The sequence below is a fragment of the Macadamia integrifolia genome, unplaced genomic scaffold (genome assembly GCF_013358625.1).
Source record: "Macadamia integrifolia cultivar HAES 741 unplaced genomic scaffold, SCU_Mint_v3 scaffold1853, whole genome shotgun sequence".
Classification (NCBI taxonomy): domain Eukaryota; kingdom Viridiplantae; phylum Streptophyta; class Magnoliopsida; order Proteales; family Proteaceae; genus Macadamia; species Macadamia integrifolia.
Genome location: NW_024868388.1, coordinates 33,386 through 37,604, shown reverse-complemented (window position 1 = coordinate 37,604; position 4,219 = coordinate 33,386). Strand labels below are relative to the sequence as shown.

Sequence of the window (4,219 nt, the reverse complement as noted above, 5' to 3'; positions counted from 1 at the left end):
ACTTTCACATTACTAAAAGAAACTTAAAATAAAGTGGCTGCTCTCCTTGTGTTCGACCCATAAGCTACACTGATCCGTATGCTTGCAGTTACTTTTAAATCCCAAACAAGTTTTTTACGCAGTTGCTGGGGAGACAGTTCCATGTTATTTTTTGCTTTCTTTTGGTAAATTAGAGTGTTTTGTTTGTTTTGTTTTATTTTTTCTTTCTTTTATTAAATTCTTAAGAAGAACAACTTGCAATAATAATTGTATCAGTGGAGGTCGCCAAGCTTCATAGTATGATAAAAACAGGTTTTGCTCTGTAGCAATACCTCAGGAATTGACCTGGGCAACCTCGGATCTCTGTCGATAAGCTCATAAAAAAAAACAGAATCAGAAAAAAGTTTTTAAAATTTTTTTTCTTCTTTTGTGTTTGTGGTTTGTCTTATTCTAGTTGTGGGTAATTTTCTATTGCATGAGTGCTAGGTAGGTACGTAATACTATGAATCAGCTAGAAAGAAGAAATCCAACAAGTAGGGATCTTATACGTATAGTCTTATCAATATCTTTCATTATGGGAGACCTAGACCAACAACAAAACCCTCCACCTAAATCTCTGAAAGATAGGTTCAACCCTGCTAAAGTAGCCCAATCTTCCTACATAGTCCTACCATAAGCCCAGGGCAATAATTTTGAGCTCAAATCTCAATTTATCACTATGTTGCGCCACTTCCATGGGATGACCTCTGAGGATGCATACCTATTTCTAAGGGAATTTGAAGAGGTATATGTTCTGATTAAGATCCAACAATTTTCTGATGATGTTGTTAAGCTTAGATTCATTATTTTTGCATTGAAAGACTAAGCTAAAAAGTGGTTGCATGGGTTACCTACAAATTCCATAACCACATGAAAAAAATTCACAATTGTTTTCCTTAAGAAATTTTTCCCAACTCACAAGACCAATAAGCTTAGAAGTGATATCTTTCAATTTAGGAAAAAGCCTAGTGAGTCCTTTTCCAAACTTATGGAGAGATTCAAGGATCTACTCCAAGAATGCCCTCACCATGGCCTAGAATTATGGCATTTATGCCAAATAATTTATGAGGGTATTAATTATCCAACTAAACAAATGATGGAGTCTATGTGCCTCGAGGGATTCAAATCCTTTACAGATGAAGGAAAGGTATGGGAATTATTACTTGACTTAGCTGATGAAACCCGTTGTTTGAATTTTAAAAGTAATTGCAAGCATACGAATCAGTGTAGCTAATGGGTCGAACATAAGGAGAGAAGCCACTTTATTTTAAGCTTCTTTTGGTAATGTGAAAGTGTAAAGATTGAAATTGGTGATCTACTTCTAACTACCACCCTAAAACACATGCATCTAAAAGCGTCCTAATTAATACATCTAGGAATTTAAATACTTCAAACCATGCAAATAAAAAGTAAATAACTAAAAGTAAAAGTGTTGAAATAAAATAAAAAAAATAATAAAAAAAAAAAGACGAAGGCTAGGGAGAGGCACACAAGTAGGTTTCTCTACTTAGCCCTAGGGATGCACTGCAAATAATGTAAGCTTTCGTACTTGACTAGAGAGTAACTCTTACAAGAGCGTCACTACTTAGCTTTAGGGAAAGGGAGGCAAAGTAAATAATTAAAATTTAACGTAATAAAAGGATGGAAAAAGCCAACACATACATCTAGCCAAGGACCTTGGGGGAAAGGAAACACAATAAAGTAAAGACTGAAATTAAAAACCTAAGTTAAGAAGGAAAGGGTAGTCAGGAGAGGGAATGAGAGGGGGGAGAGAAGACTTATGAGAAGCCTATCTACCTGAACTTCAATACTTGAACTTGAAAACTTGATTGAGATTTGAAATACTACCAGTACTAAAAACCAGATCTAGAATAAACCAAATCTGAAATTGCTAGTACTAGAGAAAACAAATCTGAGAGAGAAACTTGAACTTGAATAGACATGCTTCAAAACTAGATCTTCTCACCTAGGTCTAAACCTTGAACTAGAGATTTAAAATTACAATACCATAAACCATAAACATGAAAGAAAACTTGCATTCATTAATTAAAACTCCATTACACAACCAAGAAGTAAGAAGAACTAAAAAGAGACTAAACCTAGAGAAGAGAACTAGAGAAAGAGATAAAACCCTAAAACTGAATTGTGCCTAAGGAGAGAGAAAACGAGAGCTCAAAAATAAATAACTAGCCATCCTCCTCTTGAACGTTTTTTTATTTATAGAGAAATAAGGAGAGAGACCAACGATTAGGGTTTGGGGGGCCCACAATTGTAGGGTGGAGGAGAGAGGAGAGAAAATCGTAGGAGAGGATATCTCCCACGATATTGGTTTCCTCTCTTTTTTTTTTTCTCTCTCTTAAACTTATGCACAATCTCCTCTCTTAGAGGATTTGGACAACTTTGTTGATGATGTGGAGGAGAGAGACAAGATTTATTTTTTTTTCTTTTCTTTTTCTTTCTCTTCTTGCGTAAGAAACCCCCTTGGCCGACCTCTATTCCTTGCTTGAATCGATTGTGATGAGTAGGAGAGAGAAAATCTTCTAAACAAAATTCGCTAAAAAATACCAACCAAGAGGTTCAAACTTGAGACCTCCTAATAAGCAAGAGATTTTGCACACCATAACTCACTAACTAGACTAGGTAGTTGTTACTAAAAACAAATCTTTAATCACTTAAGGGTGTGATCCATCGATCCTTGTTGGCATTTGGAATATTTCTTGTACACCTAGGACAACTGAAAATGGGCTGGTTCTGCATCTCGGTTCAGTTCTGATCCATTTTTTTTTTTGGCCCAAAAAGAATAATCACTTGTACAGGTGACCAAACAGATGTGTACTTCTAATGCAACATGTCCATCTTGCTTAGAATTTTACTCTATTTGTAACCATGAAAAGAAATAAGACTCTTTTACATATAAAATTAGAGATACAATGCCTGATAATCCTTAAGGCCTTTAAAATTCAAAATCTGCAAAAAGCTAGTAAAACCCAAGGTAGCTCCATTCTAAATATGTAAAATGTGGGGGTTCCCTATTACTTCACAAGTGGTCTTGCTTTAAGATAAGGATGTTTTAGAAGAGACAAGGTGAGCTCCAAATTAAGAAATATGTTTGTGCCTAAAATTGATATGGGGTAATAAAAATTCAAGTGTGGGGGTCCCTAGATTAAGTGTAAGAGAAATTATCTTTGTTCCGGATCAGTATGGCCCTTACCTTAGGCCAAAGTTGGGATTTCATTTTTTTTTTTTGAATTTTGGGTGTATATTCATTGCAAACACCCGCAAGGCACAACTCATCCACTAGGGGTGACCTAGGGGTTTAAACGCTTGTTGCACATGCTACGTGCAATCGTGATTCCTACGAAAGTGAGTTAGGTTTTTTATTTTATTTTTTATTCTTTTTATTTTTCTTGAGGACTAGCAAATTCTAAGTGTGGGGGAATTCTGATGAACACATTTATGTGTGAAATCTAAGGTATAAAAGCATGCATTTTACATATTTAGAATGGAGCTACCTTGGGTTTTACTCTCTTTTTGTAGGTTTTATATTTTAAAGGCCTTAAGGACTATCGGGTGTTGTATCTCCAATTTTACACGTAAAGAGATCCCATTTATTTCATGGTTGGGAAGAGGTCAAAATTCTGAGAAAGACGGATTTGTTGCATTAAAAGTACACATCCATTTGGTGACTCGTACAAGTGATTATTTTTTGGGCTAGAAAAAAGAATAATGGATCAGAATTAAACCGAAATGCAGTACCAGCCCATTTGCAATTATCCCAGGTGTACAAGGAATATTTCAAATGCCAACAAGAATCAATGGACCTCCTTTGAGTGATTGAAGATTCTCTTTTGGTAACAACTACCTAGTGTAGTTAGTGAGTTGTGGTGTGCAAAAATCCCTTGCTCACTAGGAGGTCTCAAGTTCAAACCTCATTCCTACTATTTACTATTTTTTTGAGATTTTTTTGAAGATTTTCTCTCTCCTACTTATCACTTAAAGCAAGGAAAGTAGAAATCGTGTAAGGGGGAGGGTTTGTGTGAAAGTTTGAAGAGAGAGAGAGAGAGAGAGAAAAAGAAGGAAATAAAGGAGAAAAAAATTAAAAAAAAAAAGGAAAGAAAATAGGAAAAAATCATTAGAAATCTCTCCTACCTTTTCTCTCCACTCTCTCTCTCTCCTCCACCTCACTACACAATCGACCTCA

The 4,219-nt window shown here is 35.4% G+C and overlaps 1 non-coding gene across 1 annotated transcript; it reads right to left on the bottom strand.

The window, feature by feature from the left end:
- Positions 1 to 946: 946 nt before the first annotated feature.
- Positions 947 to 1,053, bottom strand: LOC122065015. Its single transcript, XR_006135881.1, has one exon. It is a non-coding gene; the product is annotated as a small nucleolar RNA R71 (small nucleolar RNA).
- Positions 1,054 to 4,219: the final 3,166 nt, after the last annotated feature.